At 35.1% G+C, this 16,496-nt stretch overlaps 1 protein-coding gene across 5 annotated transcripts in view; it reads right to left on the bottom strand.

The window, feature by feature from the left end:
• Nucleotides 1-14,584, bottom strand: part of LOC128026410 (E3 ubiquitin-protein ligase MARCHF8) — an 80,506-nt gene extending 65,922 nt beyond the window's left edge. Inside the window, exon 1 of one of the 5 annotated variants that reach the window (XM_052613518.1) lies at nucleotides 14,340-14,584. The gene's annotated coding sequence lies outside the window, so the exon portion shown is untranslated. Of the gene's footprint in view, nucleotides 1-13,166; nucleotides 13,515-14,339 lie in introns of those variants that run through there. The other 4 variants (XM_052613513.1, XM_052613515.1, XM_052613517.1 and 1 more) reach the window with 4 other exon arrangements.
• Nucleotides 14,585-16,496: the final 1,912 nt, after the last annotated feature.

The following is a 16,496-nucleotide window of genomic DNA, read 5'->3' as shown; positions in this document are numbered from 1 at the left end:
CAGGGATTTCAGTCTTAAGGTGCATCACATTAGCAATATGAAGCACAGCTCACACAGAAGTCACAGCTCTCTATTGCTACTCTGTGTAGCCAACTTGAAGCCACTGCAAAACCTGTGGGGGTGAAATCTTTCACCCTCATGCAAAATGTCCAATTGCGTAGATTTCTGCTGAAATTATGCACTTTGGCTGTGGAAAAAAAAAAAAAATCGCCAAATAATGTTAAATATAACCACACATTTAGAAATGCTAACTATATATGCAGCTCACTAGTTTTTTTGGAGCTGTACTTCTCTTCACACCTCACTGTTACACAAAGTAAAACTACAAACAAGCAATATTAAGTTAACTGTAACTCTACAGTTTTATTTCTAACACATTTTAATTCTATGAGAATAGAGAAGTCCACACTAAAGCTATAATGAATGATAAATGAATCCACCCAATTTTTAAGACCATAAGCATTTAAAACAGCAGACAACAACACTGCAGCGAGAGCTTATTATAAACAGTGCATTAACTTATCACCCCTTGAAGTGGAAACTAATGCAGTTATCATTGTAGTTATAACTCCTGGTATGAACGGGCTTTAACTCTCTGAGAGTAAGAGAGTCGCTGCACTGTGCACTGAACTGATTAGGCTGGTAAATTATCCCATTTCCACAAAGGATGATCCATCAATGAGCAGCTGCCGCTAGAAATGACATGAGATCGATAAAGCACTGGATCTGTCTAAGAAACAAGCCTGAGCCTGTGTGTTTCCCCTCTCTGGAAAATCCTTCTGCTGGTCTCCTGTTTGAGAGATAACGCTGAGTGCCAAGACTCTAACCCACATTTATTCATCCATGCAACTGTAAAGGTGACATAGTTAGACATTCCCTTCGGATATTCCTCCAGAATGAAAACAGAAAACAGCTAAACTTCTGAATATATGATCTATGTTTCCACTTAAGAAGATGTCAGCGTTGGGGCAGCTTAATAATCTTAATTTAAAGGAAAACTTCAGTCAAGATACTCTTGTAATTGACATACTACATACAGTATTTACTTGTCTGATTATAAATTGTTACATTTGATTTTTTTCTCTTTTACTCTGTAATTAATGACTCTAGAAGATTACTTTGCATCCTTGTTAGTGACAGAAGCACCCGAATGAACAGGAAAATACTAGGGGTGCTCCGATCACGATCGGCCGATCGTTAATGCGCATTTCGTCAGTAAAGCCGGTTTTCTAATCAGCGGTTAATTCCATCAGGTGTGTGATTTCACATAGAGCAGCTGTTACTACACAGAGCCGTTGTTAACTGAGAAGATGCACCAAAAAACGCTGAAAATTAACGTGATTTGCGCATCTTCTCTATTAACAACGGCTCTGTGTAGTAACAGCTGCTCTATGTGAAATCACGCACCTGATGGAATTAACCGCTGATTAGAAAACCGGCTTTACTGACGAAATGCGCATTAACGATCGGCCGATCGTGATCGGAGCACCCCTAGAAAATACAAAATTAAGAGTTAACTAGAATAATCAAATGTCAGAAGAATACTAATTATAAACTGACATAGCCCACAACCAATTTGCATTCCAACCTAAATTCGAGATCATAATAAAATGGAGTCAGATTTGAGTTTAACCTAAATTCAATAACTTTTCAAGCTGAAAATACCAAATATGCAGGAAACCTTCATCCAGCACTAAATACCTACCTTGGGCCAAGTGCATGGACCTTGCATTGCACTGGTTTGGCGCTCAAGAAATATTCCTTATAGGGATGTTCATTTTGGTTATTTTTCCTAACTGACGCGTTAACCTTTGTGCTGCGTGAAAGGAAACCAGACAGCAGAAAGCGGCATCCTATTTTTCTTTAGTCTTATAGCCAATTACAAAAGCACAAAGATTTGTTCTTATTGTGAATGTACACAAATGAAGGCAAACCTTTTACAATTCTGATTATCTTTATGATTAAAAGGAGAAGTTGCTTTACTGTTAATAAAATACAGTCACTCAAACATATGGGGGAAAAAACACACTGCTCAGTTTAAGTATACAGTTTAAGTATATAGTTTACAGTATATTGTGAAGTGTCATCACCGTACAGCCGTGATGTTAGATTTTTTTTTTTACATTACATTTTTTTACATTGATATTGGAACGCGAGTGTAGTAGCCTAATGAATAATATTCAAGTACATCACTAATACAGAAACATTTGATTTTGTGTCAAATGACAGACCCAACATTGGTTTCAGTTTCGTTTCAGCCTAAATAAATTCACTTTGGCTTGTCGTTTATATTATTATATAGCTTCTTATATTTTTAATTCTTGTTCTTTTCTAAATACTGTTAATTAAAAGGATTTGATGTGGAGTGAGGGGAACTAAAATAACCTAGCTATGTTTACAGTGTTTATAATAATGTTTGTAAACATTTGAAGTCGACATTAGGCCTATTTCTGAATGAAATAATAAAATGTGACTTATGTTTTTTTTTCTCTTTCTATAAAAAACACAACTTGTTTATACGTGTAGCGTATTTTAACCATGCAGCAATTTTTTTATATATTTTGATAAATTACTGAAAATAAATAAATAAATTACTTTTTAAACCGCTAAACTAATTTTATTAATCGGTCAAAATTCTTAACAGACGGTTAACGGTTAACCGGTTAAAATAAACATCCCTAATTCCTTATAATTCTCAATGTTATGAAAATTAAAACTGTCGCCTAATATTTGTGTGGTGATTTTTTTCAAGATTCTTTGGTGAATAAATAGTTCAAATGAACAGCATTTATTTGAAACGGAAATCTTCAGCAACATTATAAATGCATGTACTGTCACTTTTGATCAATTTAATGCATCCTATATGAATAAAAGTATTAATTTATTTTACTGACCCAAACTTTTCAATTGTAGTTTATATATATATATATATATATGATTAAATTATATATCTGTCCAGCTCTATATGCATTGCATTTTATGTCAAACACTAACAAGAGAAAACGAGCAGAACCTAAGTTTTAATCCAGTGTGTTAAAATAATAAAATAATGTGATAAAATAATAAATTCTGATGCTTATTGTTTCGTGGACAGAATGATTAAAAGCAGCATCTGCACAAATATTATACTATAGATACAGTAATTCAATGTTTCAATATTTATAAAATAAATGCCATTCAGAGAACAGAACTGAATTGGTGAAAAAAAAAAATATTGAACCAGTGCTTTTAAAAGAATACACAAAATGAGTGAACCAATCCACTAAAATGAACAATGTTGGGAAAAGTAGCTTGTTACTAAAAAGCTACTCTGGCTTGACCTATTGCACACCACTGAATAAGTAGTAAAGTTACAAGCCTCACTACTTATATTTAGTTAGTTACTCTGCCTCATTAGATCCTTGAATGTGAATCTGTATTCACACCTTGGTTGCAGTTTTCTATTCAATTCTATTTCCTATAGTAAATGCCAACAAGATTTATCCCTGCTGTTTTTGTCACATGCCTTATTATCTAGCATCCTCTAGATTTTTACCAAATGGGTAATTTCATTGTCAGGTAGTGTCATATGTGACCGGGGTGATGATATCAGATAGTTATTCAAAGCTTAATAAATGGCTTACTGGCTTAAACCTCATCAGTGTGCAATATAACATGACCTCGAGATCAGAGCGGGACACAAACTCCAGCAGTACTGGAACATCCTCACAGACTGTTAAGAGATTAGAGCGGGATAAACTGGACTTGATGTGCACTGATGAAAGCCTGCTGATCCTCACACACACACACACACACACTGTGCTGCACAGCAGTACTTTAATTCCTTCATTTCACATTCAGAGGCTAGAATGAGCTCAAGAATAGTTTATCCTAATGTTTTGCGCATAAACCCATTCAATAGTTTATCCTAATATTTTGCGCATAAACCCATTGTCCATTTGGGAAACCAGAATTTATGAAGTGAAGTGTAACTGACCAACGCCTTGCTCGATGTGGTCAGGCCTGCTGTCGTCTGAATAAGACAAAGACATTACTATGACATTTGCATGTTAGCTTTAATGTGTCTGTCAGTTTATTGTGGAAGAACATGCGTTTCTGTCACGCATCTGCACTGGAAACATTAACAAGATGTCAGAACGTTCTGCATTATTAAACAGTTTCCTCAATCCTGAATTCAACTGTAAAGCTATTTCTAGTGATTTCTATTTCTATAAACCTTCCCTAACACATCAAATCCAATCCAACCACGTCAGGACCAAACAAACAGTGATTGGCTGTTTCCATGTCAATCAGACAGATCTTTCCTGTCTAAGTGGGCTCTTCTTGATCAGAACAAGCTGAAAACTGAATTGGACTTTATGCCAATAGTGAAAAGATTAATTCGACTTTGTTTGGAGATGGATTTGCGAACCATTGTGAGATTTGCCACTTGCAGTCAAGGGAAGAACTGAAAACGAAGATGTGAAGTTGGACACTTCTAACTTGCCATCTTGAATTGCTCTTGCGATATTTAGATCGCATATGTCACAGTGACGTGGTGTTGACATTGTCTCAAGTCATACACTGATTGTCTATGCTAGTGAGCACACCAAAAATCTGGCCTCGTGAGATTAAGAAACACATGACCTAAGGGCATTTTTGAACACACACAGACACACACACTTTCTCCCGGCTCAAACGGTCAGAGACTTCTAAGTAAACCTTCTCCCACTTTGAAGACATATCCTGAAAATTTAATGGAGGCAGCAGACCTTCCCGGATTTTCAGCATTAGTTGTAGTTTCTGTCAAAGCATCTCTCCATCCACACAGATTCAGAGCGGAGCACCGAAGGAAAGCGGAAGGCGGCTGACTTTGCAAGAGGATGAAATGTTTTGAAAACTTGGTGAGGAAGGCGAAACTGCAGACTGCATCAAAACATCAAAAACAGTCCCTAAAAAGCATCGAGACTGCTGTAAAACACGGTGCATTGATGGCATCACTTTATCTTATTACGGGATTCTGCTGCTTTTATGGGAAGAAAACTCAAATGGCAGCTAGGTTTAAGTAAATGCCATCTATCAAAATGTTAATGGTTGGTTAGTGTGCAAAATGTGCTAATTTAGGATGTGTTCTTGTTTCTGAACACATAAATGCCTGAATGGAAATTTAAAGCATAATGTGTGAATAATTAGGTCATGCAAAGGTTTCTTGGTAAGCTTCCTGCAGTATCCAGATAAACTACTTAAAAATGTGTATGAGGCATTTCTGCACCATGCCCAGAATTCATACAGACGGACATAACATTAACAACGATAAAATACATTGATAAATAAAAACATACATACATGCATAAAAATACACACATATACATACATATATATACACACACACATATATATATATATATATATATATATATATATATATATATACATATATATATATATATATATATATATATATATATATATATATATATATATATATATATATATATATATATATATATATATATATGTATAATAGTCACTTTCAAAACACAAGTACCAGCATGTCCATTTTATTGTTATAAAAAGAAAAGCAATAACGTAATGTGTGATTCTATGAAATTGCCCCATACAAATAGTTATGGCACTGCTGAATCAATTCACAGGTCCACACTCATTACGGCGGTCTCTGGAAACAGCAGGCACAGCAGGGAGACGAGCACTGAGACGAAAGTGCAAAATTCAGGATCATTGATTTTTCATCATACACTGGAACAAAATATCTTTCCTTGAATTTGGTGCTCACAGACTTTAATAAAACTTAAGGTTAATGCCATAAGAGGGAAATGGCATTTGCAGAACAATAAAGAAAAACAGTATATGCTGCAGACACGAACCACGAACCATGAACCATGTCTTGAACATTGGCGGGGGACCTACTTATATATATATATATATATATATATATATATATATATATAGATACCTTTACATTTGAACCAAATTAAATATAAATGACAGGTTTACTCAATATCAGGCTATACAAGATTTAGATGATTTAGTTTTTTCACCAGATCGGTTTTGGAGAAATGTAGCATCACATAACTTGCTCCGTAGTGCATCCTCTGCAGTGAATGGGTGCCATCGGAAATTATTCCAAACATCATTCTGAAATAAGAGTCCATAATACATAATAACACTTCCTCCATAGAAAAAGTCAACTTCCTGTCCTCTCACATCAAAATCCACAGACATATTTGATAAGAACGGTCTTGGACTGTAACACTGTTCAATCTGTGCCCATTTCTGTCCTGATTCAGATGAGATGACTTTTCACTGGAAAAAGCAGTCTTATATAGAGGTCCTGTATTTTAGCCAGAAGAGAGAGTTTGGAATTAAAAATGTCTTAAAGATGAATTTGTTTATTACAAACCCTTAGTTTCTCACATCACAAGACATTGACTGACGGACTGGAGACCGTGAAGTGTGGATTATTGTGATGTTTTTATCAGCTGTTTGGACTCTCATTCTGACGGCACCCATTCACTGCAGAGAATCCATTGGTGAGCAAGTGATGTAATGCTAAATTTCTCCAAATCTGTTCTGATAAGAAACAAACCCATCTATATCTTGTAGCATGAGGGTGAGAAAACTTTCATCAGTCTTTCATTTTTTGTTGAACTATTCCATTAATGTTCAAATGGAAACAATGAGAAGCAGCTGGGCAGAGCTCCTTGGAAAATACCAAGGAACACAAGGAAAAACATTTCTGATTCCAACCAGAATCCAAGTCCAGGGCCTTGGGACTCTCTTATGAAAAATGACAGATAAAACTGCTCCGAATTGTGAAACATATAACCTTATACATATACTGCTTGTAGCTGTACATAATCAGGCCTAGGCTAGATCATCATAAGCACACCAGAGATGATGACTGAGCAGCAATGCAATTCATCATTTCATAAGTGGATTATAATTGTTCTTTCTCTGAGTGGCTCAAAGAACTGTACACTCCATCTCTTTTAAAACACATTTTCTGTGTCCAAATGGCCTTACTCAGAGCAAAAAAGCAAATAATCTGTAATGGAAAGTCTGATTCAACTAACACAAATGTACAAAATAGTGACATGGTGTCCAAAAACAGGTCTAATCTGTGCCCTTATTTACACTCCCCAAACAGTGAGCTTCTATTATGCACATACTACACAGTGGGCCCAAAAGTGTGTTTATGATCATCATAATAAATTAAAATATGATAGCAAATAACAGTTTGCAATATCAAGCAGCATAGCATACTGTTTTTGTAAATAAAAAGTAAATGAAAGCAGAGGATGCTGGAAGCCTCACACAAATATAAATGGAAAAAAACTGCTTTTTTCACCCTCTGGGGTTCTTCGGTCATTTATGACCCGAAATTTTTTTTTAAAAAAATGTTACAAATCGTAGCTTCATCGGAATGGTCCGAAACTTGGTGACTTTTTTGGTACTTGGTATATGAACACCCCAAAAAATTGGGGACAGGATTTTAAAAGTCTAAGTGGTCGTAAAAAAAATAGTCACACTCAGGGTCTTCGGGTCAAAAATGACCCGACATAGGAAATGAATGGGAAATTTGCAAAAATATGAAAATACTGAGTTTTTTTGTGTGTACAATCTACAAATCAGCCACGATGCAGAAAAAAAGCATACAACATTGAAGGGGTGAATCTCTAAAACATCAAGAGTGCAAAACAGACAAAAAAATTCACACACACACACACACACACACACTTATACACACAAAAACACACACAAATGAAAGTATCATCGCAAAAGCTAATTTTGGGAAATGTGTGAAATAAAAGAAATTATTCATCAATGTAAGAAATAAAGTGCACAGCAATAAAAGCATGAGGCTGTAAGCCATCAAGGTTGCAAAATAGACACACTCACTCACACACACACACACACATAGGGAAATATGAGACTGGTGAAACTGTAACAGAGATATGTGAGAATATGTGAAATAAAATCAATGAATCAAATAAAGGGGAGACATTGGATCCAAAATGCAAAAGTCACACACCATGTCTCTCTCTTGAACACACACACACACACACAAACACACACACACAAGCACGTGTGCACGCACGCACGCACACACGCACAAACAGAGTAAGGTCAAAGGATGGAATTCTTCCCTAGTAACCTCCAGGCCTATTCGAGCGACCCAGGCCCAGCGTGACACTTTTTTTATTTTTCTATTTTCCATTTACATGTACTGTTTGAAAATGATTATACGTTTGCTGTTATTTTTGTTTTTTGTTCATAATTGCTGTTGGCAATTTTGAAGAGTTACTGTTCATTGAATTGCAAAAAATAATTTTAATGGAAATGTTTATAATAAAAGGTAAATAAAAATATGTTATGATTTAAATAATGTAATTTTTTTTATTAAGTTAGAATTAAAACAATGGATAACAAAATGCTTTCCATTTGTTCTCTTTCTAGTGCAATGTTCAGGTTTGACTGTATTATAAAGTAAAACTGGCACTTGAAATAACCATTTAAATCAACCAAACAAACAAAAAAAAAAAAAACTTGACAAAAATAGTCTTTGAGAATCTGTGATTATATATTAAAATCCACAACCTGAAATAAATAGGCAAATATGTGCAAAAATCACTAGAATTCACAAGCCTTTCTACAGAGAGCTGTACATTCTCTCTAGTGGTAAAAATGTGCTATTGCATGATAAAAATGCTTAATTTGTCCACCAGATGGCACCAATCTAATTTCAAAAATTGTTTTCTATAGGCCTTGGCTGTACTTTAAAATAAAATACAGCATTAATAAAAATAAAAATAAAAATACATATATATATAAATTTTCGATTATATTCAATGGGTAAAAATGGATCATAATTATTGCATAAAAATTCATTATTCATTATTATTATCATAAAATTCTCTCAAAACACAAAAAAAGAAAGAAAAAATATTATTGAACAAAAATACATTTGATTGATTTTACTGAAAAAAAGTATACCTGAATCCCGGCCTCTGGGTCATTTTTGACCCGAAGGTCCTGAGTGTGACTCATAAATGAAGAACCCCAGAGGGTTTTAAAACAGGCGGACAGTATGCAGTTTCATGGAAGAGAAAGAGTGCAGTATGCAGGTCTTAATAACAAGGTGATCTTTTGTTCAGTAAATCTGAACTCAAACGAAGCAGTGTAGTTACCAAAATCTCTCTCACATACAGGCGAAGTATACTATTGCAATCATGTTTCTCAAAGCTCTCAGATTTGTAATCCCTAAAGTCATGCAATTAGCCACTATGACATTTGTGTTAGGTGTATCTGCTTTAAAATCAATCTTATCAAGTCAAAGATATTTGTGTGTGTGTTTAATAAAAAGCAGCAACTATTCCAAGCTTCTTTTGCAGGATACAAGTGTGCAGGGTTTAGCTGTGCTGTTGTTGGCTGCCAGAGTACCAGCAATAAAGGAATCCTGTAAAGTGCTTGTTTTGCAAACCAGAAAATCTGTCCAGCTCTATATGCATTGCATTTTATGTCAAACACTAACAAGAGAAAACGAGCAGCACCTAAGTTATAATACAGTGTGTAAAAATAATAATATAATGTGATAAAATAATATATTCTGATACTTTTTGTTTCGTGGACATAAACTCCAAACTTCGCCTGGAACAGAAGCTGTATGTAGGAAACTATAGAAACTACAGAAACTGTGGTGGCAGGTGCTTTTTAAAACCATTTTTAGGTTAACCATAATTTCTTCATAAGTGTATTCTTGTTTCTAGTAGCCGTGCATTGAGCAGTGATGTCTAGACAATGCCACTTACTATTCTGTAACGTCCATCCTTTTTTTGCCCTTGTTAGAAGAGGAGTTTGTTAATATTTAACTATGTTCTGGCAAAATAGATGTTAGAGAAACAGCATCTGACTGCCCATCTGACTCTGCTTTATCTTCTTTAAACAAGCACAGCAGCATGCAGTTGATCTGAATGAGGCATCTCTGATTCACCCCTTAAAGAAGATGGCATGCATACATGCATGCTTTTGCTGCTAGGTTTTTATAATGGTGAAAAAAAGTGATTTTAACAGTAAAAGACTGTAAAATGCTACAGTAAAAACCTGTGAACTGGTTAAGAGTTAACAGTAAGTTTACATACCATATTCAGTGAATAAATGTAATTAGATTTAATGTAATTTTACAGTAAAATACTGTTAAATATAAGTTTTCTTGGAAGTGAAAAAGAAAGTCATTGTATAAATTTACAGTGACATACCGTAATTGTTTTTTTGTTTTTTTTAGTAACGTTTCATCTTAGTTTTTTCTTATCAGTTGTGAACATTAGGGTTTAATCTTACTTTAATGTTGTTAAATGAATGTTTCTTGCATCATTTCAGTATCGTGTGTCACCATGATGAGGTTTAGTGTTTGTGTGAATGACACTGTGCACCTTCTATAGAAGTAGGAAAGCGGTTTGTGATGAGCTGTGGTTCATTACATGACTTTCTCATCATCACCAGTTTTTGGTGGTTATCAATGCATTACAATGTTTCATTACCGATATCAGTACTTCAATATGTTGGTTTATAAACATTAAATCAGTTAATGAAATACATATTTTATTGTGAATTTAAGTCTGTAAAACCTAAAATGTTGCAAACATATTTTTTACGGTGAAGTTCTGGCAACCACAGCTTTCAATGAATATAATACAACAATTCACTAAGGAACTATTGCTTTTACTCAACAAGGATGCATTAAACTGGTCAAAAACGACAGTAAAAAAACTATTTTAATAAGCTCCACTATTTGAAGTATTATCCATGATGATAATACAAATAGTGTGGGACAAGTGTTTTGTTCAAATAACTAACCGTATGCATGAGCAATATAATATAGCATATAGCAAACTCCACTAATTACTTTGTGAAAAACTTGAAATCACCAGAGGGACAAATTAATGGAATTCAAAAAATGTTCTATCTGTAGCTCTAAGTATTAGATCTCATTATGGGTTTTCCTACAGTCTTAGAATAAATCGTTAAGTGTCTTAGCTAATGCTGGAGTGGATATGTAAAACCTCCGTCAAGTGCATCAAGCACATTTGAGCACAAAGGTGAATGTGCTTCATGAATAGACAGTATTAAATGCAACGCACACATGGAGAGATTGTCAAATAGCGGCCAATTTTACAGGAATTTGCCCTATTAAGAGTTTTCCAATTTATTTGCAATTTAGAAAAATGTTTTCGGTAATTAAATGGCTTGCTGAGGTCAAACCAATTTCAGAGAATCTAATTACTTTTTACAGTAACTACCTACATCAGCTTTTGTTTTTCAGTCAGAAACAAAACCAATTTCAAAATATAACACTGCAAGCGGTCCACAACTTAATCATTATGTTTATTTTAATCAAGTAGTGTTATTGACCTATACTTATTGTGTTATTACACATATGACTATATTTGGCTGGACTGCAGACACCAGTGCAATACGAGATAGCATGAACTCCATTTGCAGCTTTCGATACGGAGATATACAGCTTTTCATTGCAGGTCTGAACTTCAGCTACATACATCTTTATGCTAATCATAAACATTTCATGCAGCGAAGGCCCAGGGGCGGGAGTTTGCCTTTTCTGAATGAGGATGCAAATGAGATATCCTGACTTAAAATCCATGAATCTGGATACAGCGAATACAAAATTATTTATAGTAGAAGCTTCAAAAACATATGGGAAAGGCCTAATATTGTTTTTTGACATGAATGTCAAAGTGTTCCGAAACCTGTCTGTTTGTTGGTGTGACACTGACACACTGAAGCTCCATAAAGTCCATCATACAGTGCATATGGTAAGATGAGGCAAAATGGACTAAGATGACCCCAACACCCACTGTGACTTTTTCTTTTGAATATATATATGGTACAAAAATCTCATCTCATCACATTTTATGAACAGCTACCCTATGCCTGTCTTTTTTACATATATTATATTTTGCTTTTCATTAAAACCTATAGGTTAACTGAGTGCAATCATTCCATTAGAATGCAGTGTCGCTATTATGACATATCTTCAATTAAGATATGCACAGTTAAATATGCATATATTCATATTCCTTTACATAAGTCATAGAATAAATGTACCTTTCTAATGAATTTCTTAATTGAATTCTGTGTTTTCTGTCGTTGATTGTTGGATTATCCAATTTTTTTTTATTAAAATTCAAATTTTACATAGAATAGTTGATTTGATAGATGATCACATTCATAATAGTTAAATTATACAATATAAAAAAACATTATACATAATTTTTTACAAACACTGAAAACACACAATAAGGTCTTCCTGGATGAACGACACTGGTGAAATACTTTCCTTTTTAAAAAATTCACTGGAAGGGAGGCAACTCCACCATTCCTGAAGCACATCCCCCCACATAATGTTCTTCAAACCTCATGCAACTTCAAAACCAAGCAAACAGGACCAGAAAATGCCGCCATCTATTGTTTTATCTACTGCAACATTCTGTTCTTAAGATAACAGTGACACTGCAAAATGATAAGAAAGTCTACAAAAAGTCAGGCTGTACAGCAAGATGATGCAAGACTCATTTGACAAATACAATGGTGTTATTTATAAAAATGCTGCATTAAATCACTACTGTCCTTATAGTCAATAATAAGATATAATAGCTGCATAATGTTAAGAGTATAAGAGTTAATTATTTTAATCAAGAAGAGCAAATTAAGGCTATTAGTTACATAGGTAAGTTTTGTCACAAGGCATATTTATTAGTAACTATGTAAAACAAGTGCTTGTTTAAAACTAGTGCAATACTTTCTTAAATTGGGAAAATGTAAGTATTTTGTTGTTACATTTTCATCGGAGAAAGTTTCAATGTGTCTTTGAAATGTTATGTTATTTACGCATTGACAAAAAGCCACGGACTCTTCTATAAGAGTCTTACCTTAGCAACAAAAATAAAAGATTCAGTTAATAGAGTAGTCAATGTAAATATGGGCTTACCGCCATGAACACTCAACAAAACTGGCAGTTCATACCCATCCTTCAATTGTTAAGGAATAGGTATGCATGAGCCTGACACCACAGTCACTGGTCCAGCCTTTAAAACTACTCAGGCGTAACATAGTAATGTCAGTATAAACAAGATGTTTACAATACGCACTTAGGTCGCGCTGTAATCCATTCTTCATTGAGCCGATGCATCAATGCAACAGACCTGCTGCAATCCACGCGCACTGGTACACTGCCTGGTTACAGCGACATCCGAGTCATGAACACGCGAATCGTTCTTTGGAGTCGGATCTTTTCGATAAATCAATTGGACTGGTTCGCCGAGCTGCTTGAAGAATGAATTCATGAATCGGACTCGAGTGAACAACTCACAGATTGGCTCATTGTAGTATAAGCATCAACGCTACAAATAAAACGGGAATATGTTTCGTGTTTACGTAGCATTTTATGTTAACGCACAAAACTGTTTCACCTGAGCGATTTAAGAGAAATCTCACTGTTGTAAAATCTACATGCAAATTATATGTTAATTAATTAGAAGCGGATTCATGTTTGCAACAAACAGGACTTAATCAAAACCGACTCGAAATCAAAAAGAAACGATCTAAACAGAAACAAACAGCGTTGTTTATTAACCCTTTTACAACATGTAAGTATGAGAAGTCAAAATACATAAGACATTACGTCACAATATTAAAAAGAATCATTTCTGAACTGAATCGTTGAAAAGAGTTGTTCAAAAGAACCGACTTGAGAACTATGCGTCCAACAGAGCCACTGCAATCAACTAGCGCTGGTTTTCTCTGGAGTCAGAGGTTAACATTCCCAGCAGCCTTCTCTTTTGTAGCCTACACATCTTTCACTGGCAATAGTTTAGTCGTACAGAATTATATCAGTATTGCTGACGACGCGAAGTCATTCGTCTTACCTCATTTTATAAGACTGTTTCAGTTTAACAAAGTGCAATAGTGCATTATGCTAGCTAAAAACAGATGCCTTTTCGTTGTTTGTACATCATTAACACAGTCAAGTCAAATACAGCAGGCACAACAACAGAGCTGTTCAGCAGTGTTTCTGCAGGCACCCGAGCTGCAGTCACCAAGCGTTGTTTCTACAATAAACCAATGCCTTCTGCAGCGCTAAACGAAGTGACACGCGAACGATACATGCGTTATATGTATACAAGACGATATGCAAATCCCCCCAAAAGATGCAAATGATTTCACGGCGAATTAAAAGACGACCGTGTTTTGTTACAGTGACAGCGGTGCAGTGTTTACCCTCTTCATGCACGTTTCCGTAATTCGTTTAAATGTTTGCTTACCTCGTCTTTTCCCGTCTGTTCAAGCGTTGTTTTTGTTTTTATTTCACCATACCCATCTGATAGTTTGCGTCATGTCCACCGACTTCCGCGTTTGGGTAGGAAAATCGGGTTGAAAAAAAAAGACAATACATCGGAGCGGGCATGCGCGTGCGCTCGTCTGCCCCACTGCTAATAATATACGAGCACAGCTGAGCCAGTGCTATGGGCTCATTAATTACTCATTACAGTTCTATAGAGAAATGAGCAAGAACTTTTTTGCGTGCTAGAGATGCTGGTGGTGAGGATCTCTTTGCTGTTCTTCAATCTAATTGTTTGAGATGCATGTGTCCATACAGACATTTAATTAGTTACAGTGGTGCAAAATAGGGTTTGTTTTCAAGTTTTGTTCTGTTTAGATTTTTTGTTTGTTTTAAAATTAACAGAATTTAAAGATGCTTTTTTCTAACTACTGTCAAAGACAATAAAAGGGCCGTGTTTCACAGGGATGGGCTTGATGTGCCTTGCTCCTCCTCTTATTTGGAGGAACACAACAGATGATCTTACTGTATGTGTTATGACAGAGACAGCAGCTAAAGGCTGTGTCATGCTTTGAAAGGGTTTACACGTTTTATCTGCACGTTCTGTGCCCAGAGCATTGTCTAAACATGCTTTGATTGATTGTTACATAACAAAATTATGAATAACTTGGTTATGAATTTTGCAAGCATGAAAAAAGTACAACAATCTGGACTCTACAATCAATCTGTCATTTTGTGTGTGTGTGTGGATGTGTCATCAAATGTTTAAACAAGTTTTTCTTGATTTTCTTGTCTTAAAAGATATATACACATAACTAATCATTTGGTCATTTGGAAATGAGATCGCTATTTTCCTATACTGTGATATTGTATGTGATTCCTTTTGAAATGGAACAGTATATACTCAGTTTTGAGCAATGCCTGTTTCCTTTCATTTAGCACTGCGTGAATCATTCTTACACCATCAGCTGGCTGCACAAACTAGTCTTTTTAGTTTAGGACTCTAAACTGAGGTTATTTCCGAAATTTTAGACTGTTTCTATATTATTTTATGTAAGAAAAAAACTGTACTAATAACACAAAGTTTTTCAGAGCTGGATTCACTCATTAAATGGGTTCATGCTAGACACAGGATTACAATTTAATCAAATGAGGCAGGGAAACACGTTAAGACAAGACTATACTCATTCCAGTACCTGGGATCCCAAACAGCAGTCCTTTTATGATGAAGCAACCGAAAACATAACAAACACCCCTATGTGATGTTAAAGAGTTGTGAGAGATACAGTAGAACAACAGAATACAGTACAAGAGAGTGAAGAAAAATTCAAAGGACACGATGATATTTTATTAGGCTCATCACCTGACAATTACAGAAAAATCCAAATAACAACTGCTGCCTTCCAAGCAGCTTTTCAAATACTTAGGTACAATAAAAAATTGTTAATCATGGCGAGCAGTCAACTGTTCACATCTTATCATGCCAAGCCCTTATAAAGTTGCTTTAGAATGCTACATGGTCAAACTGCATAGTGTAGTGTGTACGGCCGACAGACCCTATATACTTCATACTCAACCAAGGTTAAACAGTCTTGTTATAACACGAGTGAACAATGCTTGGCATTTTCCATGATTAGAAGTGTTCGGTAGAGTAATACTGGACAGAGAAGAGGAGCGATGTGTCATTATATATATATATATATATATATATGAAAAGTCTAATAGGAAACTTACAAAAGACAAACAGCACATAGTTCAAGCTCCCCCCCCCCCCCCCCCCCACATACAGACACCAATCTCCGCAAGAGAAATTCAGTATTACTAAAGTGCATCTCTGCAAGACTTGTCAAGAAAAGTGATTGTTGGTTCTATTTCAAAAAACTAAACACCGAGAACAACGTGTAAATAGATATGCGTAGTTGTGTATTATGCTCATTTAAAAGTGTTTAACAGCTTATTTGCATTATATAAGCTTTTTTAGAAACTATTTACATGCCGTTTTTTTTCATGAAGTAATTTATAGACAGCAGACAAAGGAGTGTTTTCCAAGGCAACGGCTAATGTTTATTTTATTTTTCACTACTATATTTTTTAGGGGTGCTCCAATCACGATCGGCCGATCATTAATGCGCATTTCGTC

Source organism: Carassius gibelio, chromosome A13, assembly GCF_023724105.1.
Source record: "Carassius gibelio isolate Cgi1373 ecotype wild population from Czech Republic chromosome A13, carGib1.2-hapl.c, whole genome shotgun sequence".
Taxonomy (NCBI): Eukaryota; Metazoa; Chordata; class Actinopteri; order Cypriniformes; family Cyprinidae; genus Carassius; species Carassius gibelio.
Note: the sequence above shows the minus strand (reverse complement) of the source record. Positions and strands in the feature narration are given on the sequence as shown.